Genomic DNA, 25748 nt, shown 5'->3' with positions numbered 1-25748 from the left:
TGTCCCACATTCTAAGCCCTCTAACTAAGCCAGGCATTAAGTCCTCACAAAACCACAGAAATTTCACCTGAAAGGTTAGCTCCACCCTATAATTTTATTCATAAAGAAATTGCTACCCAAACCAATTAAAAAGTCTTGTCCAGAAACATAAAGAGAACTCTAGCTAAAGTTATGCAGGCTGAAGTATTTAGGGATAAATGTACTAATGTCTTCAATTTACTTTGAAATGCATTTAAAAAGACAGATTAATGAATGAGAAAATGAATGAGTAAAGGTATGGATAGCTAGGTATGTGAAAAAGCAAAGAAAGTAAAATGTTCACTGTAACATATGCATGGTGGATATATAGATATTCACTGTAAAATTCCTTTAGCCTTTCCTATATATTTGAATTTTTATTATAATAAAATGTTTGAGGGGAGGCAAACTAAATACAGAATTTCCAGCCTCACCCCTAACCTATTGATCAGAATCTGCCTTGTAATAATCTCCCCCAGGTGAGTCCTATGTCCTAGACTGCTAAAAGTCTACAAGTGCTAAGTATAATCAATTGATTTGTGAAATGTAATTCTACTTGATAAATATCCCATGGAAATTTATCAAGCAGAGTTTGGGAAACTGATCTATGTAAGGCCCTAAGACACCAGCTCAAACACTTCCATGATCATTCAATAAATAATTTTGATCCCCTACTATATGCTAGGCTTTGGGACACTATGGTAAAAAGACAGATGTGGAACTATGCTCTAACAGAAGAAAAAAACTAGCCAATCCTTGGTGGTTTTGAAATTCTCTAACACCTTTTGTCTATACTATCCATTAAGCTCTTAGTGTTGACCATGTTGTATTTGAGCCTCCTTTTTCATGGACATTGCAACCTCCTTGAACCACAAGGATCCATGCACTGGCCTCAGTGCCTTATGCATGGTACCTGAAAAAAGCCTGATGCCATGTTTGCTCATAAATGACGGCACCGTATATACTGTATAGACATGCTGTAGATGCTAAGGCACCACCAAGGTCATGACGTATGTTTACTTACATGAAAGGCAGGCCTCTACCAACACGCTTCCAGCAGTTGCTCAAGAGTTGAAGGCAAATGCCTTTACCCCTCTAAGGAAAAGTAGAATCAATGAATTCTTGCCTTTTCATAGACTAAACAGAGACAGCTATGAAGAGTATGGTTATATGACAATGCACGTCAATCTTCATTATTCATAGAGTCCATATTTGTGAATTTGCCTCCTTGCTAAAATTTATTTGTAATTGTAACCCCCAAATCAATACTTGTGGCACTTTCAAGGTCATTTGTGAATATGGCCAAAATTCAAGCCTCCGTATGCACACATCAGGTGAGGTCACACAGGCAACACTCTGCCTTCCTGTTTCCCCTCCCGTACAATAAACAAATATCCTTTTCATGGTCTTTTTAGTGCCATGATTTTCACATTCTGTGTGCTTTTGGTTGATTTTGCTGTCCAAAATGGCTCCCAAGCCCAGTGCTCTGTGCAGTCTAGTGGTCGTAAGTACAAAAAGGGTGCGAAGTATCTCACAGAGAAAATACACATATTAGATGAGCCTTGTTCAGGCATGAGTTACAGTGCTGTTGGCCATGAGTTCAATGTTAATTAATCAACAATATATATTTAAGAAGCTGTCTTTAAACAGAAGCACACGTGGGGCGCCTGGGTGGCTCAGTCGTTAAGCATCTGCCTTCGGCTCAGGTCATGATCCCAAGGTCCTGGGATCGAGCCCTGCATCGGGCTCCCTGCTCAGCGGGAAGCCTGCTTCTCCCTCTCCCACTCCCCCTGCTTGTGTTCCCTCTCTCGCTGTCTCTCTCTGTCAAATAAATAAATAAAATCTTTAAAATAAATAAATAAATAAATAAAAAATAAACAGAAGCACATGTAACACAAGGTTATGCACTTAATTAGCCGATGAAAATGTTGTGACCACAAGACCAAGAACCTAATCCTGTATTTCTCCTAGGGGCAACTGTTCAGTATTCACTAATTCAGGATTTGAGGTGTTTTTATAGACCATAACTACCATGAATAATGAGAATTAACTATACATCAAAACAACATTATACATTACCAGAAACTCATGACCAGCAGCTTAAGAGCCATTACTAAGGTCTGCCATAGGCACCACCTCTCTGTCTCCATCAATGAAAAGATTAAGTGTGCAGATAAGAACACTAATTATGGGGGGATATAAGCAGAAAGAAGACATAACAAGGCAAAAAGGCTCAGTGTGTGCCTGTCCAGAGTGAATAGTAAGGAGAAATCACATAGTCAACAGCAAATAAATTATCTCTTATGCTTTGGGTGGTCATAATGTGTAGACTAGTATACTTGGATACAAACACAATTTATGATGATCTTAAAGGTCACACTGAAGCCTGGTTTTTTCTTAATAACTCTCTAGGACACTCTGAAGTAAAAGACAATCAATCATGGAAACAGATGGGATATAGAATGTGCTGCTGTGTTGCAATTAGTAAAGCGGGATATGGATAAAGCAAAACTCATTATGCTGAAAAGCAGAAACCCTGCAAATAGCAAAAGACCCTGTGGTCGACCACAGCTGTAAAAACTGAAGGGCAGATGAACCATTTGTGAGGCAGAGACAAGACCAAAAATGACAGATATACCCAGGTCATGTGCAGATGCTTAGCCCAAACTAGGAAAATTAGTAAGTAGTACCCAAACACAAACTGAGAAAACAGCAAGCTTGACAATGTTCTATTCATGGGCCAACAGCAGTCATCTGCCCTTTAAAGAACAATTTTTTATAAAGGGTATTGGATTTGATGGGTTAAAGAACCACAGCCCAAAAAGGTAGAGATGTAGATACCATATTTTTGTAGGCAAAACCCACAATCTTAAAGCTTTGTAGATGGCTCCAAAATTTTCTTTGACTTTGTCAGGGCCTAGGAGCCCATCTTTGGTATAAGTGGCTATGGGATACCCCGATTTATCTGCATGTAGGCCAGCTCTGGATCCCAAGGTTGACATACTGCCCTGGTGCCCAAGTGTGGTCCACAGATCAGCAGCAGGATGTCACCTGGGGGCTTGCTGGAAATGCAGACTGTCCAGCTCCAACCTAGAAGAACTGAATCAGCAGACCTTGCATTTTAACAGAATCTCCAGATGATTCCAACTTTAAAGCTGGAACAACAATAGCCTACAACTAGGGTGACCCATCACCTGGGACCTGGTGTAAATACTGACAGTCCTACGCTGTGGGAAACTTCTCAGTTTCAAGCCAACCTGGACAATTGGTCCCAATACCACAACCAAAGGGAGTTCTCAGCAGAGACTTAAAGATTCACAGCCACTTGGAAATCACTACACTCTGAAATAATGTCCCAGGCTTTATTTTGGAGGCACATTTGCTTTTGTGTGGTCCCCACATAAAGAATGCAGAACAAGGATGGAAGGATTCATATAAAAAGCTAAGACTTTGAAGAATTTAATGACTCGGATGTAATAACCCAAGGAATCCAATTTGAAACTGAGCAGAAAGAGACCAGGAGACAAGATCTAGGAGCCTAGAGCCATTCTATAGGATTGCTGATACGATCACCAGACCTTTCAAAGCCAGGGTCAGCTGCTCTCCTGCAATTGTTCTCAAACTTTATGTCAGAATCACCCCCAGGGCTTGGAAACAGACAGCTGGGGCCCATCCTTTGGCCATCTGATTGAGAAAATCTGGGGAGGGGCCCAACATTTTGCCTTCCTAACATGTTCCCCAGTGATGTACATGGTGACTTACTGGGTTCACACTTAGTGAACCACTGTTCTAAAGGGTCCCAGCTTCTCCATTCTGGGAGAAACAGCTACTTTTATTCCATACCCTGTTCACCAAACAAAACAAAACCCCAACAACAAAGCAATGTAGCATTCTGCTATTCAAAGTGTGGTCCTGGACCAGCAGCATCCAAATCAAATGGGAGCTTATTAGAAATGCAGAATCTCAGGCCCCACCGCAGATCAGCTGAGTCAGGATCCATATTTTACCAAGATCTCCTAGTGATTTGTTTGCACAATAAAGTTGGAGAAGCACTGACAGAGGGACTGTTAAGAGGTTATTAAATCTGAATCTTATATATAAATACAACTGCTTAATATCCCCTAACCCTGGATTCTATGCCCTTCTCTTCCTTTTATTTTTTTACTTTTTTTAAAATTTCAACCCTAGAAGAAGAAAGTTTGTTTTCTCACAGCTGCATAGATTCATTGGTCGGAATGGCTAAAACAGCTTACCTTCAGCACCAAGAACAGAAAACTCCATTGCTGACTGTGAAGGAGCATGTACACTGACTCAAGGAACAGAAGGTCTTCTGGTCTCCCCAGGGATGCAACCACTCAGGGGAAGAAGTCACCACAGCCCACTAAGGAAATCTGGACACTGTCAGTGCCCATAGGCAGCCCTAGAAATCTGTGCTCTTTGCAAAAGTTTCTGTACCTCCCAAGAGAGGCAGCATTTATTGGCTGTGGCTCATCCGAAGGTTTGCTTCCTATCTGAATAGCTTACTAAAAAGCAGCATGTTCCCTTCTGCAAATAGGTATTGTTGCTGTCACATTTTCTACCTCCACTTCACTTTTGCCAGGAACACAAGGCCACATACCCTATAATTTCTTCTTTGGATTCCCTGCACTAGATACCAATTCTCCTGGAATTAAAAAAAAAAAAAAAAAATATATATATATATATATATATATATATACATATATAGTACTCATGCATGCTCACTCTCTTTCTCTCACGAATAAACAGATCTTTTAAAAAATAGTAATAGCTAGTATTTACAAAGCACATGTTATGTTCAAGATATTATCTTAAACACTTAACATCCATTACCTTATTTACTCCACAAAACAACCCAAGAGGTGATTTGTTCCATTTTACAGATTAGGGAATTTGAGACACAGAGTAGCTAATTAACTTGCCCAAAGCCATCCAGCAGGCAGATTCCAGAGCCACCACACAAATTAAAAAAAGACATACAATCATTTTTGTCTTATCTTTTCTTTCCATAAAATTCTAGCTTTTTAAAAATTATAATGGAAAGGGTGTTTCATGCAAGAGAAACCTTATTGCATTGGACAGAATATGTCTTTTAGGGGTACCTGGGTGGTGTAGTCGGTTAAGCCTCAGGACTCTTGGTTTTAGCTCAGGCTGCGATCTCAGGGTTGTGGGATCGAACTCCGAGTTGGGCTCCACGGTCAGCACAGAGTCTACTTAAGACTCTCTCTCCTTCTAAGACCCTCTCTTCTTCTGCACACCCTCCCTGCACTCTCTCTTAAATAAATAAATAAACAAACAAACAAACAAATAAATAAATAAATAAATAAATTTGAAAGAGAGAGAGCAAGTGAGCAGGGGAGGAGTAGAAGGAGAGGGAAAAATAGACTCTGAGCCCCATGTGGGGCTTGATCTAACAACCCCAAGATCACTACCTGAGCCCAAATCAAGAGTCAGTTGCTTAACCAACTGAGACACCCAGCTGCCCCTAAAATAAATAAATAAGTCTTTAAAAAATTTTTTTAAAAAATGTCTTTTGACCTATGTGCATCTCTGCTTCCTCCTGTGGTAGGTAGGATAATAAAAAAGCACTCTGCCTCTAACTGAGGTATTGTATAAGTCTGTGCCTGCATCGTATAAACCGTAATAGCACAGGACAAAGACAATGATCAAAGGGATGATAATCACTTAAAATAATTTATTAATTCTCACAACATCCTTGTGAAATACAGGAAATTGAGTCTGGATTAACTGCTGGCAACCATCAAAATGTGGCATGCCAAGATTCTATTTTTGTTCTTCAGGTGGGTGGAGGGGGGCTTTCTGCTGCAGAGAATTGCCTCTCAAGAGGGGGAGGGAATGTCAAACCTCTCTGAGGAGTTGCAGGAGAAAGGAAAAAAAGGAACAGAGCACTTCCTACACATACAGCCGCAAGGATGAATGGATGATCACCAAATCTGGCACCCAGCGAGGCTGCATTTCCCAGCCTCGTTCGCAGATGAGCATGGCCACGTGATTCAATTTTTGACAATGGAAAATGAGCAGAAGTCATGCACACCTCCTGCTGTTGTACCCCATGAATTGTGCCCCCCCCCCCGCCCCATTGCATGATCTTCTCTCTTGCCCCAACTGCCAAATGGATGCCAATACCCCAGGGCAACCTAGCAAAGCAGGCATGGAAGATGGCAGAGCCTCTGTCATCCTGGGTCCCTGAAGGAGTGCATGGAGCAATCCTCTTACCTCCTCAGTCCAGGTATGCTGCCATTACACTTCTTCCATAAAGTTGATTTTATTAAGCAACTGAAATAGGGGCATTTGTCTGTTTGTAGGTGCTATTAGCCAAAAGATGGTACTGATCAATGTCTCCTTTACCTAAAAATCTGCTATACACTTCTTTAAATGTCACTCAGATCATTGCAAATTCCCATGAATAAAGATTCCATCCAGGTTAAAAAAGAAAGATGTCCTTAAAAGGATTAGGGGAGATTTTACTCTTGAGTATATGTTAATCTCATTGTTTTCCTCCTAACTCCACACTGGGATTGGCTGCACTGGGTAAATGGGAGTTTGATGGACAGAAGAACAGGGAGAGAGATTTTGCAGCGAGGATGGAGGAGGAGTTTGCTGAAGAGGAGGACGTTTGTCATTCTGAGTTCACCAGGTTTCTAAAACTGAGCAGAGTCAGAAAATGAGGTGAGATGGCTCCAAAAAGAAGCCTCCTGCCTGACAGTTTTGCCAAGACTGGCCTTGGGAGCAGGAACAGAGGAGTGGTAGAGCACTAACCACTGAGGAAGCAGGTTCCAGATCTCACAGGTCCAGGGACTTCAGAGTGAACTCCATGGAAATATACTCTGGGTTTAGGTCAACAAAACCTGGTCTCAATATACTTATTGCAATTTGATAGACCAGGAAGGTGCCATGTTTGATTTGCCCAAGACCATGGTAGTATAATTCATTTGCCAAACTCTGAAGAGGCCACAGCTTCCTGTGTCTCACAGTGCCCCAGACAGCAAGCTCTTCTCCAGCCATTCCACCTTTCACTGGGTAACATCAGCTTCCCAGCTTCCCCTACAGCCACCATACCCCATGCCCACCTGTCAACCAGCAGCTTCACGGTGTGAAATCAACAGAGACATTTTGAGACCTAGGCCAGTTAGTCACGGGGTAAGGAAAATACGACCATGGTGCACGGCCCCTGTACCTACTCCTTTGTCCCTCGTGAGCAAAAAAGACTAGCACCAAAGATAACTGCTCCCAAAGCATTGTGGCATGAGGTTTGCCAGGCCAGGGAAATAAAAAAGAAAGGAAGCACCCTGTCCTTTGTTCTGGCTGCACACATTTGACAGGCTTTCAGAACCTCAGCAGATCTCCTGGCAAGAACAGCAGTGAGCAAACCCCTCCTCCCCATTGGGTATGGGTAATGCCTCCTGGCAAAGACCTCAAGCACATTCATCTCTCTCCAGGCCCTTCTAGGGCTGCTGTGCGTCTGCAGAACAGATGGGAGAGTCTGCCTGTCTGACTGTGGGCTGTTTTATTTCACTCAATAAACATTTATTGAGCTTCTACTTGTGCCAGGCCCTCTGCTGAGGGACGTTCCACTGACGTGTATGGAGGTGCGCACACAGATGTGCCCCAAGGGACCAGTGCCGAGAGAATACCTCTCCCCCCCAAACATCACCAAAACAACAGGTGAATGGTGGGGAAAAAAATGAACAGCAAATAGCACAACAGTTCGACTTTGCCAGGAGAGAAATGTCATGGTCGACATCAGTGCTTCTCAAACTTTGCCGCGCACGCGATCCCCCGGGGGGGCTTGCAGGTTCTGATTCAGCTGGTCTGTGGTGGGGCCAGAGGGTGTCCATTTCTGACAAGCTCCCGGGTGATGCTGCTTATGTGAGGACCCTACTTAGAGAAATAAAACACTTACTTAATTTTCATGCTGATGTGATCTACCACCTTGCTGTTGGATGAGCAGTCAGGAGGTATATATCGGATTCAAATCTACATGTGCCCACGAAGGAAATGAGCGGATGGAACTCAGTATAATGAGCATATAAAGTGCCAGGTACTTTGCCTACGTAAATTCAACATATTCTCACAGGTAGGTGTCACTGCATCTCTTTTATAGGTGAACAAACAAATTCAGAACAGTGAAGCAACTTGTCTGGGTCCCACAGCTTAGAAGGACTAAAGATAAGATCTGAAATGAAGTCTCCCTATCTTTTAAAATACATGCTTTACCTGCCGCCTTCTGTTGTCCCCTCATCCATTCAGGTCGACTTCTGTCTGGGAACAGATTGTTTGAAGTGTCACAGATTTAGAAACAGGAGCTGCCTTCATGTGACCCTTGAAATTCAGTAAAATATAGTATGTGATCCTCTACTCCACAGCATTGCTCAATTAATCCAATTTTTAAAAAATGGCTACCATTAAAACCTCTAGATAGATGTTGAACACACACACACACACACACACACACACACACACATACACCCCACACACCCCAAATTAGCTGGTTTTCCCCTTCTGGCAATAACTTGACAGCAATGAACGGGTATCAATATCTAGAAGTGATGGATTTTTGTCATGTCAGAGCAAAACAATAATAGTAAAGGTCAAGGGTGAAATTCTTTCCACCATAAGAAGAAATCCTGTGAGGACTGTTTACTGGGAGGCCTCTGGCACAGCCCAGCATTCTCTGGAGAACGGCCGCATGGGCTGCTGAGGCAGGCCAGCCCGGTATTCAAAATATATTGAGTTTCATGCTTAAAGAGTTATGTTTATTGTTTCCTCTAATCAATTTTACTTCACAAAATAAAGAGTGTGATATATCACTCTTAAGTTCTCGGAAGAAAGGAATGTCAGAAACCTTACAAATAAAGCACGTGTTAAAGAAAATGGGTACAGGGTGGATTCTTAACTGAAGAGAGGATGGATGGCCTACTCTTTCAGCTCATAGGAAATCGTGACCTCGAAAAAGCACCCATGATTTCTCAAGAGAACTATTACTTAACAAAATTTCCACAGTAACAATGAATAATGGCCTGCCAAAGAATATAAATAGAAGAGGATTTAATATATATCTCATAGTCATGAGATTATTGGCCAAGGGAGTCTGGTGCTAATAAGGTCACTCCCTCAATCCCCAAATCAAATGCCCCCACAAAATAATATTCATATTACTAACTCTTAAAAGGAGAGAAGATAATCCTCTGTAATTTGCAGCCCAATTGGCATTTATTATTCTATAAGGAAAATAAAGAACTCAAAATGATAAAATAATTTCATTCTAAAGTACTTTTTAATATGCTGATCTAACTATAGCTTTGAATTTATAATGGGATGGTTTCCACCCTTTATATCTAAATACAATGAATCTCTGATAAGAACTAAAAATGAAAACAACCTGAATTATTTCCCATCATTTGCTTATTTCCATAACTGTAGCCAGTCTTGGGCAGTCCTCAATCTGGTCCCTCCCTACTTCATTCTATTACTCTCAGGAATGTTGCTCAATAGAAAATCGAACCAACAAAAACGGACAATTGTTAATGCATCATTAGGCCTTTGGAGCATGAAGACAGACTGCATCAATTAAAAACAAGGGTCCTGGAATATATTTGCTGTCTTCTGATTATTAAAACTCCAAAAGTGCCATATTTTAATAGGACCTTTCATATATAATTTTATGTATTAGCTCCACATAATAATATAACGGACAATAGATATAAAATTCCCAAATATATGCATTAATAAGCTCAAAATAACAATTTCTAGAATTTCTATACTTTCTAACCCTGCTGTACAACCATTATCATTTAATCAGTATAAAACTCCTATTTATAACTACAAAATGTTTGCTAAGGATTTCATTAACAGTAAACTACTGTATTGTTATTTGCTATATTAAAAAAGACTATTAGGATTAGAGTTACATAATTAACTTGCCTCCCGTTGGTCTAATTTTTCTACTCCTCTAAAATATGAGCATAGCCTCCAGTTTTGATGTAAGGGGTTACTATAAATTTGGTTTGATTTTTTTTTCTTTGAACTCTATAGAGTTCTGAGCTTCACCTTACTAAAATCCTATACAGTACTTTACAGGCATCAAAATTATAACACACTTTCTGGAATATCCTACATTAAATACGGACTTTCTGATTCATTATTGTAGCTTACCAAGGTTACAGTAGCCCTCATCTAAGCAGCAATTCTGACCAATTACAAGCATTTGGCCATGTGCTAAGACTGAAGAACAGGGTTTGTGTATACATTTTTATGTACAATCTATGTTGATGTTATCATTAGGGCTATGGCAGGTAAATTACTTTTTTTTCCTAATTTGAGAGAGCAAGATCACAAGCAGGGGCAGGGGGAAAGGCAGAAGGAGACTCCCTGCTGAGCAGGGAGCCCGACTCGGGGCTCAATCCCAGGACCCTGAGATCATGACCTTTGCCGAAGGCAGACACTCAACCAACTGAGCCACCCAGGGGCCCCTCTAATTGTATTTTTAAATCTTACATAATATTTTTAGAAATATGACCTTAGGTGGAAAAACTGGGACTATGTCCATGGATTCATTCTGTTAAATATACGGTGTCTCAAGTTTGAGAAAGCAAATAGGGAAACATTTGGTTTAGTTTGGTTGTTTTTATCTTTTAGGACATCTCTTTGAGGGTGCCTGGGTGCCATAGTCAGTTAAGCGTCGGGACTCTTGGTTTCGGCTCAGGTCATGATCTCAGGGTCATGAGATCCAGCCCTGCATTGGGCTCTGTAATCAGTACAGAGTCTGCTTAAGACTATCTCTCCCTCTCTCGCTCTCTCCCTCTCCCTCTGCCCCTCCCCACTGCTCTCTCTCTCTAAAATAAATACATAAATCTTAAAAAAAAAAAAAGAATATCTCCTAGATACCTATCTCCAGCCAAAAAATATTATAATGATATTTCATTTAGAGTGTCTTCCTGGATTTCCTCCCCCACACTACCGCCCTACTGCTCTCCAAAATACTTGGCAAGAATCTGAATCAGTGTGTATTATGATGTTTATCTTCCTAGCTAGAACATGACTTCCGAAAGGCACTGTGTAATTGGTTTGCATTTGTTTGTTTGTTTTGTTTTTATCCCCTACACCTAGTATAGCTGAAAGAGAATAGATGCTCCATAAATACTTATTAATGATTCAGTAGTGGCTGTGCTGGGTGTCATCGTCACATTTTCCTTCCCTCTTACTCATGCCAGATCAAAGAAAGTGGCCTAGTAGGAATAGTAGCAAATACGAACCATTTAGATTCCAAATCTATAAAAAGTATTTACATATATCCCTCAAGCAATCCTTTGAAACTCATTGTGAGTTAGGAAACTTGGGTTTCTCTTTCATACAAAGGGACTCTAAAGCTCAGAGAACATGTGTATATTGCCCATATTCATATGGCTTGGCTGGAAAATCGTAAAAGCAGTTCCTGGATCCAGGTCCTTAGGCACCAAATCCAAATGCTTTGCTATGAAACCACAGCACAGGGAACTTCTGGGAAACAGAAAACCCTCCATCCACCTCAAATAAGGCAGCAAGGGGCCAGGACGCGATGAACCCAATTCTAACTATTCCATTCCTTTACAACTTTACCACTTCATTTAATAAGGGACAGATAAGCACTGTTCCAATCTAGGCAGTTGTATGTTCTGTCATTTTTAAATCTATAGCATGAGAATGGATGGTCGATGATGAAATGCTGGGTGCCCCCATCTAGAATCATGTCGTAAAAAACCCAGGGCTTTACATGCATGTGTCCATTTAATCTTCACAACCGTCTCAGGGTTAGGTGATAATGATCCCATTTTGCAGGTGAGGAAACTGAGCATCAGAGAAGAGAAATACCCCTTGCCCAGGGCCACACATCTGGTGAGTGGTAGAGCCGTAATTCAAAGTCCACTCAGTGTGACTGATGGAGCTGTGCTCTCAACTATTCCACAATCCTATCACCCCCTGCTCCCATCCAGGTGGAGCCTCAAACTCAATCTGTAGAATGTATTTTCTCCAGTGCCTCTTCAGGCACTTTGATACATTGTAAAATAAATTCTCCTTTGAAGTCAGTTTTTTAAAGGGTATTCTCCCTATCTCTTGTGAAAATTAATAAAGGGAAACCTCCTGAGGTGGAGTCAAAAGGCTAGAAGGGGGAGCCATACATGCAAGATCAATGACAGGAAGGATTGTCAATTGCAGGTCCTAACAGAAGAATCTCAACAGAAAGAATCATCAGTTATGGGCCCCAAAAGGTAAAGATGTACATTGCATCTCCTACAAGAAATCCACTACCCTGTGACTCAGCCAGTGTGAAACTCTCATCACGCTGAACTGCTGCTTTTCTCCAAAGGACTTTCATTCAAAACAACCCCTCCCAACTGCCTCCTTCTTCTCTATAAAATAAAGTTCCTCTCCCTTTTCTTGGACTTGTTTATGGTTTTGCCATAGCTTGCATGTCCCAAATTGCAATTCTCTGTTATTCCCAAATAAATCTATTTTTTACTGGTAAAATAACCAGCTTTTCTTTTTAAGGTTAACACTAAAGATAAATGCAATTTGTCCAGATTGAGATCTGTGCTTGAATTATCCAAACTGTTCCTTCATGCTCTTTAAAATTCAGTCGATAATTCATCACACCCTTTCTGGATTCCTTTTGCTTGTGCAAACTTGAAAAGTATAAACCAAGAAAAAGTGGCATTTAAACACTTATGTAAAGTCAAACAGTCCAGAAACAATATTGTTGCATTAATTATTTTCCCTTTCTTTCCCAGATAGGTTAAAATAAGTAGAACATTAAGTCATACTGTCATATCCAGAAGCAGCAACTGAAAAGTTCCCCATGTTACTCTACTGGAGTATTTTAATATCTTTGTCAATGACAATTCCTAAATTAAGTATTTTTTTATCAGATTCAATACTTTTTTACTCAAACATGCACTTTACTTAGTATGAGTAAAACCATCAATTGCCAACTGGCAGCCCACAAGGCAAATTTAATCTCAAATATATTAGGTTTTCATGCTCCTATTATTTTTAATTTTGATTTTGTCGGCATTTAAAAAAAAAAAAACCCGGATATTTCATAGAGATATCCAGAGTCACACAAAATTCCAGATTTCTAAACCCTCATTTCAAGTCAGATATTTGCCATTACCAGGCAGAAATTGCTCGAGGGGCGCCTGGCTGGCTCCATCAGTGGAGCCTATGACTCTCGATCATGGGGTTGTGAGTTTGAGCCCCATGTCAGGTGTAGAGATCACTTAAAAATAGGATCTTTGAAGAAAAAAAAAAAGAAAGAAATTGCTCGAGAGCAAAACAAGTACCTGGAGCTGAGTTACGGCTACCTTCTTTCACATTCTTAGCCCATACTACTATTTTTACACATCCTGCCTGCCTCCCTTTCTGACTCTGACTCTTGAAGGCATTTGAATGTTCTACCCCAAAAAACAAAAGTTTCCTTGTTTATTTAAGCTTGCTTTTTTGGAGACCATATCTTCCAAAATTAAATAATCAATTTTTGTTTTGTTTTATTTAATACTATGGGTGTTTTTAATCTGCAGTGGCTCTGTTACGGGATGTACTAAAATAACACCACTCTTCCCTTCACCAAAAGTTACAGGTTTCCAATTAATTCAGTCAGATCATCTAGTCTGTCCCAGCTGACAAGTACATTCCCAGAGGTAGATCTCATAGGCCCCGTGGTAGGCAAAATTTTGACCCCCATATCTTTCACTCCCTGATGTCATTCTGGTAAATATGCCACCCTATTTGAAAAAAGGGACTTGGCAGATGTAATTAAGATTACTAATCAGTTTGGAGTGCCTGGGTGGCTCAGTCGGTTAAGTGTCCAACTCAGGTATGATATCTGGGTTGTGGGATCAAGCCTCTCACCTGACTCTGAGCTCAGCATTGAATCTGCTTGTCCCTCTCCCTCTGCTCCTCCCCCACTCCCGCATTCTCTCACTCTCTCTCTCCCAAATAAATAAATAAAATCTTAAAAAAAAAAAAAGATTATTAATCAGTTTACCTTATAATAGGGAGATTATCTTGGATTATCTGGGTGAGCCCAATCTTATCACGTGAGCCCCTATTAAACAGAGAACTTCCTCTGCTTGGAGGTAGATGAGATGTAGGAAAAGAAGAAGTCAGAGACTTGAAGCAAAAGAAGGGCTGAACTCATTGTTGCTGGTTCTGAAGACAGAAGGGTCCATGAGCCAAGAAATACCTTAAGAAGCTGAGAATTATCCCCAGCTGACAGCCAGCAAGGAAATGAGGACCTCAGTCCCACCACCAATGGAAATGAATTCTTCCAACAACATGAATGAGCCTAGAAGCAAATTCTTTCCCAGAACTTCCAGCTAAAAGCTCAGACTGGCCAATACCTTAATTTTTTGGTCTTGTGAGACCCTAAACAGAGTATCAGCCATGCATACATGCCTAGACTTCTCACCTACAGAAACTGACATAATAAATTTGTGATGTTATAAGCTAGTAAGTTTGTGTTAATTTATTAAGGCAGTGATAGAAAACTAAACAGGCCCCATGGTCACCAGTGACCCCAGTAGATAATATCAGAAAGCGTCTGAATGCTTCATCCATAGCAATCATTATTTCTTTGTTGATGTGACATTGTCATTAATCATTTATGTTTCTAAGCCAATCATATTGATTTGGAGCCTGTATCCATTTTCTATCTCTGCCATAACAAATTAACACAAACCGAAAAATAAATGGGCCAAAATTGATACTGAGAAAATTAAGTAAGTAGTGTATAAATCACATGGAAACCGAACCTCTTCAAATTAAATTTTTCAGAATTATCTCTTTAACTCTCTTAAATATAATGTTGAACGTATTGATATGTTTGGCAAGAAAGAGCTCTCTACTCTAAATTTGACTTCTTTATTAAATTATTTATCAAAAGAATACTACAGTTGCCATTGTATCTGTGAGACATTTGCTACAGTTTTAAAATTAAATGCAGAGCACATTCACAGACCATCAATTTGGGACCTTCTTTTGTCAAACTCTGTTTTTTAAATACCTTAAAAGTCAGCCTTCTTTTACTAGCGGAAAAATCATAAGGAAGATAAGACAATGTATTCATTCAATAAAAGACTGTTTAAACTGGATTCATCTCGGAGAGCAGTACCATTTTCAGTACAGGAAAGAGGGGAACAGATGACCACATTACTCAGTGTTTAAAACCAGGAAGGTATGGGATCTGTAGTTAAACCTATCTCCCTCTAACTCTATGCTAGTTTTCTTCATAAAATGTATTGTTACCTAAAATTATAGTTTTATGTGTCCACTTTATTGTCTCTTAATAGAATGTCAGCCACGCGTTCTTTTTCACTGATGGACATCTAGTCTTTACACTAGTGCCTGGTACATAGTAGATTCTCAATAAATACTTATTAAATGAATGAAAAAATAAATGAAGAAAACTCTAGGTCATCATCCAGCAGTTCTGATATACTAATTTTATCCTCATTTATCTACCCACTAAATTGTTCTTATGCCTTTCGTTTCTAACCTTCAAGTCTCCAGTGTCTCCATTAAAACTGTAAGTCTCTCCTTCCTTATTTATTCAGTAATATGACTGAGCACCCTGGATTTTCCCTGGCTTACTCAAGAGTCATTCACTCATTCATTCAACAAAGGAAATCAGCAGATGAAGTCAGAAGGATAACAGGGGGCTAGATCATGAAGTCTCTTAGGCTACTGTATGGTCTTGGGATTTTAGTAAGAGTGAGAGGTGGGAAGCCACTGGAGGACCCGCACACAGTAAGTGTCGTATTCTGAGTGACATCTGAAAAAGGGCAATCTAGTTACTATATTAGCATGGGAGCAACAAGGTCACCAATCAGGAAGTTGTTGGGATACTCATTTTTTTTTACTGCCCGTGTTCTCATGTTATTCAAACGAAGTTCTGTGATGAACTTTGTTAGAACACAGGATTCATTTGGGAATCCCTTGTGAGACACTCAGCACCAAATGCCAGCTGCTGTCTCCTTTATACTCAGTCCCTCCCTGTGTATAACATCACGGAGCATGGCCTCTGCAAAGAGCCAAAGAGAACACTAATTGCAACTACCTCAGTTTACAGAAGAGGAGGTTCCCTTTTTCTCATTCCTTGATCAAGGTTCATTTCCCCTACATAATGACCTCTTATTTCTCCTCTGCTCAAACCCAGTGTTTTATAGCATTCATTCTCACTGAAGACTATAACATGTGTACCACCAAATTAAAAGGCGCATTGCCTTGAGAGAGACAAAGAAGAGCAGGCAACCACTAAAATCTCTTAATTCTTTTCCGAAGCCTATGGTGTATATGCCATCCCACTCTAAAAATCCCACTAGATTTTAGGCTTCCCCACTAACCACTTTGGAGAGACAGACTATGATGAGTTACCTTTACCACGCTTTCCCATGAAATATCTAACCTAAGATTTACCCAACTGACCTATACGGGTTGAGCCCATAGGACGAATGAACGCCACGCCCCTCACTCATCAATTCTTTAAAAATATCATTAAAGCAGATACTATGGCTTCAGGGCATTCCAGAAGCTCACTCAACTTGAATATATTCATAGATAGAGAACCTGGGTGTTGCTGAGGACATGTCTCTTCTGCAGTATAGAGCATGACAGCTCAGAAGATCGGAGTTGTCATTCCCATGATTTTAATCTTGCAACCTTTGCATAAGTAATTTAACCTTGTTTAATGTTTCCTCGCCTATAATATGGACCTGCTGAGAGTGAGGAATAAACAAAACAAAATGTATCAAGCATTTAGCACAGAGTTTAGCACATGCCAAGCACTCAATAAATATTAGTTACTGTCATTTAGGCCATTATTCTAGTTGTCATCATCATTGTCAAGATGGACATGTATCTTCCAAAATGGTACCTGGGCTCAGGAAGCAGGCTTGCTACCTTAATATCACCTGGTAATAAAGACTACTTCTTGGGAAAAGGTCACTCTAGAACTTGGTAGCATGGATCCACAAAATAATTTACCAATCCCTTTCTTCTACCTCTTACATGTTCATTTGTTGGCAGAGGGAAACAAGGCAAGAATTTTAAGATACCTTAAGATATCTCACCTATCCTGGAGATAAGTTTGAAGTGATGGATGCAAAGACCACCCAGTACAAAAGGCAGGGGCAATGTGGTAAATTAAATCCTAGAATCAAAGTAACACCAGGGACAAAAGCTCATGTACATCTTTCTATTCTGTTCAGTTTTGCTTATAAAAGGAAGATGAAAAAAGACAAAGGATGAGGGAAAGCAGAAGGGGAGTAAGAAAGCAAAGGACTAAGAGAAAGTGAAGTAAAAAGAGAAACACTGAAGAAGAAGGAAAGAAATACTAGTGGGAGAGAAGCAAGAAGGAAGGGAGCAAAAAGAAAGCGAGTGAAGGGCGCCTGGGTGGCTCAGTTAAGCATCTGCCTTTGTGGGATTGAGCCCCACATCAGACTCCCTGCTCAGTGGGGAGCCTGCTTCTCCCTCTGCCCTTCACCCTGCTTGTGTTCGCTCTTGCTTTCTCTCTCTCTCTCAAATAAATAATAAAATCTTAAAAAAAAAAAAAAAGAAAGAAAGCGAGTAAAGAAGATTCCTAGAAGACCGACCCTGCAGCCCTGTGTCATCGAAGGTTAAAGCCAGGACCAGCACTGTAAAACTACCAGAGAAAATGAAGTGCATTTACAATTGAACCAATTCTTACATTCCTGTCCCTCTTTTGTAAAGGGAAATGCCTCTATCTCTAGAAAATTAAAACTCATACTTTTCGTGATCTTTGAGTTCCAAGAACAGCATGGAGCGATCATTTGAATCTTGTTTACATGGTTACATGGATGTCATTGCTACCCTGTTGAAGTAAAACTTCGTAACTCCAAAGGGACTAAATACAAAGTGAAGTGACTCAAGGATGCCTGTTTTGCTAAGAACACTGGACTCCCAGCCAAAGCGGGCAAAGCTGGAACAGCGAACAATTCGGGAGTCCACTGACTATACATCTCATCTCATCCAGTTATTTTGCCTTCCCTTTCTATTTGTCAAAAAAATCTGTACCTCAACATTTAGCATGACTTATACTCAATCTTTTAGTTATGTTTCTAGATAAGCTTTTGATTAAATCTCCTCTGTTGGTCAAATACAAAGAAACAAACAATGAGACAGACCATTAAAGATTACAATTACTTAAGCTTACTTCCTTTAGTGGTAGAACTTTACCTGACTTCATTTTCCTAAAATTAAACCTAGGGAAGTATTCCAAATTTGGCAAAACATTGACAACCTAAAATTCCATAATTTGTTGTTTCAATATAGAAGTCAACCAAGCGTATTTCCCTTCCCATAAAGGACTTCCTCCTTACAAGTTATCCCACCACTCAGTATTAAATTGGTGGGATACCTTGCAAAGAAGATGCCCTTCTTTATTGACATCCAACTTCCTAGTGCTCAGTTGTGTAAAATGTATCTCATACAAAATGTAAAAGGATGCAAGTCAATTTAACTTTAAAGAGTGATACTAATAATAATTTACACACAACTCCATCACATCCAGACAAAAATATAGGTAAGAGGTGTTATTGACCTGGACTCTGGAGGTTGAAATGGAAATGGACAGAGCAGGTAGATACAAGCAGGAGTAACAGTGAAAAAATTGCTTATCAGCTGGTATGGCCAGAACACTGCATCAGAGCAGACACAGATTATAAACCACCAAAACCAGGAGGCAGATCTGTGTATATCAGGTAAACACCCACCCAGAACACAAAGTACATGATGAATTAAGAAATATATTGGTGGCAAAGGGGTAAAGTTCCTGAAATGCACAACTGGATATATGGTAGCACCATTTCCCCAAGTGAGAAAGACTGAGAGGAGAATAAATTTGGTGTACTGTGGTAGTAGAAATAAAGATTTTAATTTCTAATGTAAGAAGTTATAGATGCTTGGGAAACGTCAGAGAAGTAGTTGAATAGATTCTTCTGGAGCTCAGAGGTCAGGTATGAACTAAAGAAATAAACTTAGCCTATAGATAAGATTTAGAGCTATGAGAATGGAAGAAATCACTTAAAGGGCAGGGGGGACTGAGGAGCTAAGAAGAGGGTCCAGGATAGATTCCCAAGTTTAGAAAGATCCCACCTTTATTCAGAGACAGACTAATGAAAGAGGAGCTAGCTGAGAAATAATAAAAGCCTAAGGAGGAAAACTGGAGATGTACAGTGTCAAAGAAACCATACCAGAGTCACCCATGCCAAGAAAAGATAACTTACAGGGATGCCTGGGTGGCTCAGTTGGTTAAGCGTCTGCCTTCAGCTCAGGTCATGATCCCAGGGTCCTGGAAATCGAGCCCCGCATCAGGCTCCCTGCTCAGTGGGGAACCTGTTACTCCCCCTGCTTGTGCTCTCTCTCTCTCTGCCAAATAAATAAATAAATAAAATCTTAAAAAGAAAAAAGAAAATACAACTTATGAAGGAAGAGGGACCAGTCAACTCTTGCAAATGCTCCCAGAAGAGCATTTGAGTAAGAATGTAGCTCACTGGATCAGACCACATAGTGGTCACTGCTGATCTCAATAAAAGTTGCTTTTCTAAATGGTGGAGGCAGAAGCCATGTTGGAGTAGGATGGATGCGTAGTAAAGGAGAGAGAAAGTGAAGCCACCTTATACAGACAAGCCTCACCAGAAATTTGACAAGGACGTAGAAGAAAGAAATGAAGTGAGGGATGTGGAGAAGTGTGGGACTCAGGATTTGTTTTCAAGATGGAAGACATTAAGATATGTTGACATGTGATCTTCACAACTCTGTGATCTAGAGAGATATTATTTCCCTCATTTACCAGATAACAAAATTGAGGCTCAGAGAGGTTTAAAAACTTGATCAAGTTCTCACAGCTGGTAAGAGGCAGAGCTGAAAGTTGAGCCCACTCTATCTCATTCCAAAGCCCTAGGATAGATTGCTACTTAGTGCATTTTATTACATGTATTTATCCAATAACTGCCTCCTTCACTTTCTAAGTACAGCGACTGAGTCTAACCCATCCTTGAATCCCTAGCACCTACTGCAATATCTGTTCGTTAATAATAGGGACTTAGTAAATGTGTCACAGAAATGAATGAATTAACCCAAAGTCAGACTTTAGCCTTCAAAACAGAACTTGTCTACAGATCAGGGATTTAAAGAAAAATAGAAATATAGAGAAATCGGGGAGCCTTTGAAATATTTGTAATATAAAAGTGGTAACAGAGGAACAGTGACTTTCTTTAAGGGTGAATAGAGTAATTAAACCTGTATTCAAATGCACTTTGTTCACACAGTTGCATTTCCCAAGTTTGTAACCAGCAAAACTGTAAGAACTTGCCCTAATCTTATGCAATCACCAGGCTCCACCATAATGCACAGCTTGCTTGTCACTTACTGTGTTGTTTTTTTTCCCCCAGAGCTTAAAATACATACAAGGTCCTTATTCCCACATGGAATCCACTCTCAGGTAGTAATTGTGCTGTTTCACATGAAACCAGTGTATTTGTATGGAAAGGAAAAGAGGCATTCAATCATTGTGATATTCTGTGTGCCTCACAAGAATAAATGGATTTTTTTAAACATTCATGTGATTGACCGATTCCTCCCAACCACTACATGTTCTGCTCAGCTGTTTTGCTGGCATGTTACTTCAGAGCCTTTTTAATACAGTTCTTAATTGTTCTCTCTATCATATGAGCAAGGCGCTTTTAGCAAAGATCCTAAAGTTAAAATAATCCACAATAGTTTTAAAATGTACAAACTCTGATGTTTGTCTCAGAATATTAATAACTTAAGTTTCTGCTGAAAGAATTTTGTTTTGAGTTTTCTCCAATAAATTTCTTCCTTCTCAATTTTAGAAAATGTACCCTTTGAAAGTTTGAATAAAAAAAAAAAGAGTTTTTCAGGTTAGCAAAATTGCTTCATGATGTAAGTTACAGTACTTTGGTTTGGTTTGGTTAAGATTAGCTAGGAAAGAAGTCTAAGGTCTGCCCATCGACTAATTACATATATAGTTAAAAACTACTTGCACCAAGTTAAATAAAATAAGGATGCCTAAAGTAGGTTGAATTTGCATTCTGATTATTTCCAGATGACTTCTAATCCCACAAAGTTTTTTTCTATCCTTTTCTTGCTTAATGTAAGGATTACCTACTAGTCTCACCCCCCAGTATATCTATAAGCATCGAGTATTTTTTTTCCTAAAAAGGATATACTATACAATTTAGCTATTCATTTATGCAAATGATGGTAAACAGAATTATAAAGACAGATAATAAACAGCAAATGAGGTTATTTTGTCTCACGCTTTATGTTGTCAGAGTTCTGAGCATGGTTTAGTGTTTTCTATTCATGACTCTATATTACCAAATTACTCCCTGATGGTGTCTCAGATGCGCTTTTGTCTGCAAATGGGAAGGAATAAAATACCAGGACATTAACGTTAAATTACAATCGTTAATGGCGTAAATACGAAAATAATTACTGCATCATACCATCAATTGTTATGTGTTCATTACGGAAGTTCTTGGAAAGCCTTCATTTTCTTGTTACAATTATTTTTTCCTTTATTTTTGTCTGGCTATTTTATAGCTCTGACAGTACTTTAGCAACATTCAGCAGTTACACAAGCCATTTAATCCTGCTCAAAGCTTCATTTAAACTTCATTTTAGTTGCGTTTTATTTGTGTATATATGCCTTTTACTTCTTTCTGACAGTCAAAAGGTACTTCCAGAGTAGGTGCTGGAAAGATGTGTCAAGGAGGTTAGCTAAAACCAGCAATAAACTTCTGGGAAGGTTTCAGACTTACTTGCACACCGCTCACTACAATACCTTTATTAATCAAACTAAATGCGCCCCCATTCTCTAGAATTTTAGCTTCAGGGTCCCCACCCCCAACATCTCTTTTTAAGATTAACTTATAATTTTACAGCCAATCAGGCAAGAGGCTTTAAATCTCTGCTCTCCTTCTTCTTCCCGTTATGTTTCTTCTCCTGTGCTCCATCTCACCTTTCTCCCGCTCCAAGCTCATCCCTCCGCTACCAGCGTTTTCTCTCTAGCTGGCAGGAAGGGGATGTCCTCCAGACACACCACACCACACACACACACACACACACACACACACCAGCCGCCTCGCCCTCGGAGGGTCGTCCAAGTGCACCCTTTTGTCTGCTGCACTCCGCGACCATCGCTTAGCCTCTCGCCTGGGAGCCTCGGGCGAGGAGTGACAGGAAAACTCACAGCGCTGTGGCGAGATGGAGGGGGGGCGGGGGGGTGGTGGAGGCTCGGCGGGCGGTCCAGCATCCCCGGCCGCTGCGGGCGCGCGCGCACACACACACACACATACACACACGCACACACAAACACACACAGGCACACACATACACACACACACACACTAAGAAGTCTTCTGTCACCTGTTCGCTTTCAAAGCCAGCTCCAGAGCTAGGTGAAACTTATCCCTCCCCCCCACCTCCATCCCACCTCCAGGAGTTCGGGTTCAAGAAAGCATCCTATGGCACAGTTTTTTCCAAAATACCTGAAGGTGGAAAAAAGTGCACTGCAATTACGTATATCCCTAGTACAGCTCTCTTCCTCTTTTTCGCCCATCTTCTCTGCAATCACACCCGTCCTTTTCTTGCTAACACGCTCACACAACAAGCACCCCATCTCTGCTGACAGTCCAGGCTTGTAACCTCAGCCTCCAGGGTTCCCTCTCTGTCCGTGTCCCTCTGCCCGGCGCCAGGCCCCCAGCACTCTCTCCAACTCCTGCCATGTGCAACCCAGCGCTGCCGGCTCCTTAGCCCCAGCCGAGGCTCCAAACTTTTTCTAGCCCTTTCTCCAGCCCCAAAACACACGCATCCCAGAGGTTGGACGCCCTAGCGGGTATCCCAGTCCACACCGGGGAGTGGGGCTAGTACCGCTGCCCCTGTGGGCTCCAGGTCTCGTGGTGTCCCCAGTGCAGGACAGCCCTGGACCTAGCAAGGGAGCCTGGGCGGATCCGGCTGGCAGGTGCCACTTGCCAGCGACTCCCGGGTTCACGCCCTAGGGGACCGCGGGTTTGGCCTGATGAGAACAAAGCTGGAGTCCGGGGAGACTGTCAGCCGGGAGGCGCTAAGACAATAGCAATAAAGGGAACTTGGAAGAGAACCGCAGCGCAAAGTTGTCTCCGAGTCCGGATGTCCTGGGATGGCCGCAGGCTCCCGCTGCAGACCCCCAAGCCCCTAGCCCCGGGCCCAGCCGCAGTACACGCCAAACCCTGGCTCAGCAGCGGTCCTTGGATGCTATGCAAATACCCTGGGAGCCCAGACGCCGCTTAGGGCGCCGGGGACGCTCTGGGACTTGGACAGCAGCTGCCGACAGGAAGACCCGCCAGCGCGCTCTCCTGGCTTTACCTTTCCGCGGGCTGTCTCGGAGTCCGCGGCGCGCCGCCCGCTGGCTGTGCCCTCAGCCCCTGCCGCCGCCGCCGCCGAGAGCAGGCAGCGGGAGCCTGCTCGCTGCGCCCCGCCCTCGAGCGCCAAGCCCCGCCCCCGAGCGCCAGGCCCCGCCCTTGGGCTCAGGCCCCTCCCCCCCACGCTGGCCGACAACCTCGCGGAACCACGCGGGCCCGGTGTAGTTTGCACGCGAGCTGTGACGACCGCGGCGGCTGCGGCTGCTCCTGCTTCTGCCTTCGCTGCCGTCGTGGCCGCTGCTGCTAATGCATTGCATAGACTAGGAAGCCCCGAATTGGCAATGGGTAGCCCCCAACAAGAGAGATGATTGAAATGACCTCTAGAACAGGGCGAGTATGGTCCATGCCAGAGCAGAATCACCATCACCCGATAGCTTGCTAGAAATGCAAATTTCTGAGCCCCATCCCAGATCAATGGAAACAAAATCTCTAGGGATAAGACCCAGCAATGAGTATTTTAACAAGCTCCTGGGATGATTCCAAGCACAGTAAAGTTGAGAGAGGCACTACTCTTGCTCAGAGAACTAAAGGGTTGATCAGATGCAGTCCTAAAATCCAGGAGCCCACCCGAACCGAAGGTTTAACTTGGCAGCGTTTGCAAAGCCCAAGAGTACGCTGTCTGAGCCCTGGATGTCATTCATCTTGCTTTATTGACTGCGAAGTCTTTAGAGATAAACAGAGGGGGGAACACATTTACTTCTGATCTGACAGCTCTAATGAGCTCAAGGAAGAATTATGTAAACATTATTAAGTGTAATAAACACATATCGGCATCAGACAATCTTCTCAGAAGAGTTGGCAAAAGCCGGCATGAGCCAACGTTTTATTCATAATGTCTTTTTAACTATATGTTGCCTGTGTAATAAGCCTTTGGCTTTGCTGTTGCCCAGATGGAAAATCATTACCCCAGTAATGGATGAGCCAGTTCAAAAGGAGAGCCACTGGGATGCAGAGCACTTTCATTCATAAATGTTATGTATCAGAGACAGGGGGAACCATCTCCTGCCAACGTAGCCATTTTAATCATCCCACTGCTGTCCAGACTTCTTCTTTCACCTTCCTGAGGCATCACCTGGCTCAAACTCTAAAATCCAAATAAAAGTTAGCTGTTTAGGCACATTACCATTTTATTTGTCATGAGCTCCCCCACCCTTTTTTCTACTCTACTTTCCAGAGCTTCAGACATTAGTAAATACTGGAGAAACTGCTGATGGCTTGTCAGAGGCAGGACATGAGGGGGCTGCCTTGGTTTCCACTGCTAGCTCTAGAAATTGATTCTGGCTTTGAACTGTTATTTTGGGCAGATTTGGAAGCCAGAAGTTTGGGTCCTCAAGGAAGCCTGGTCAGTTGTACCCAGAACAGGTGGACCTTCAGGAAACCTCTTTTCCATCCCCTTCATGGTCCTTTTTCATCAAAAATGGCAACCTACTCCTAGCACTAATAACATTACCATTTTAAGTAATGAAAGGGGAGCATCATTATCAAGACAACCAGTCCATCAAAAATTGGAACAGTTTAGCTCCGCCCCCCCCACCAATTCCATGAGTGTTGTGAGAGAAAGGACTAGAAATCTGGCCTCACAGGGCTTATTCTAGATGGTAGTAAGAATAGGAATAGGAAAGAAGGATAAGAAGAAGAAGGAGAAGGGGAAGGAGAAGGAGGAGGAAGAGAGAGAGAGAGAGAGAAAGAAAGAAAAGAAAGAAAGAAAGAAAGAAAGAAAGAAAGAAAGAAAGAAAGAAAGAAAAAGAAAGAAAAAAGAAAGAAAGAAAGAAAGAAAGAAAGAAAGAAAGAAAGAAAGAAAGAAAGAAAGAAAGAAAGGAAAGAAAGATAAGGAAGGGAGGAAAACAGAAAGGAAGGGAGAGAGGAAGGGCCAATAACTACTACTCAGGTCTCAGAAATTAAACAAAAAGAAAATTTAAAAGAGATGGTGGGGCGTGTCTGGGTGGTTCAGTTGGTTGAGCAATCAACTCAGGTTTCGCTTGGGTCATGATCTCAGGGTTGTGGGATTGAGCCCTGAATTGGGCTCCGCTCTCAGCGGGAGTCTGCTTGGGATTCTCTCCCTCTCACTCTGCCCCTCCTTGCCCCCCTCCCCCACTCGCTCACTCTCTGTCTCTTTCATAAATAAATAAATAAAATCTTAAAAAAAAGAGAGAGAGATGGCAGGGTAAAGAGAGGAGGTGTGTTAAGTCTGGGTTCTGCAGAGGAACAGAA

The 25748-nt window shown here is 41.6% G+C and overlaps 1 protein-coding gene across 2 annotated transcripts in view; it reads right to left on the bottom strand.

Moving 5' to 3' along the window:
• The window catches only part of RARB (retinoic acid receptor beta), a 712218-nt gene extending 688634 nt beyond the window's left edge, over positions 1-23584 (bottom strand). Inside the window, exon 1 of one of the 2 annotated variants that reach the window (XM_036072138.2) lies at positions 23482-23584. The gene's annotated coding sequence lies outside the window, so the exon portion shown is untranslated. Of the gene's footprint in view, positions 1-8274; positions 8333-23481 lie in introns of those variants that run through there. The other variant, XM_078072445.1, reaches the window with a different exon arrangement.
• Positions 23585-25748: the final 2164 nt, after the last annotated feature.

Source organism: Halichoerus grypus, chromosome 1 (genome assembly GCF_964656455.1).
Source record: "Halichoerus grypus chromosome 1, mHalGry1.hap1.1, whole genome shotgun sequence".
Taxonomy (NCBI): Eukaryota; Metazoa; Chordata; class Mammalia; order Carnivora; family Phocidae; genus Halichoerus; species Halichoerus grypus.
The sequence above is the reverse complement of the archived record's forward strand: the minus strand, read 5'-3'. Positions and strand labels throughout refer to the sequence as shown.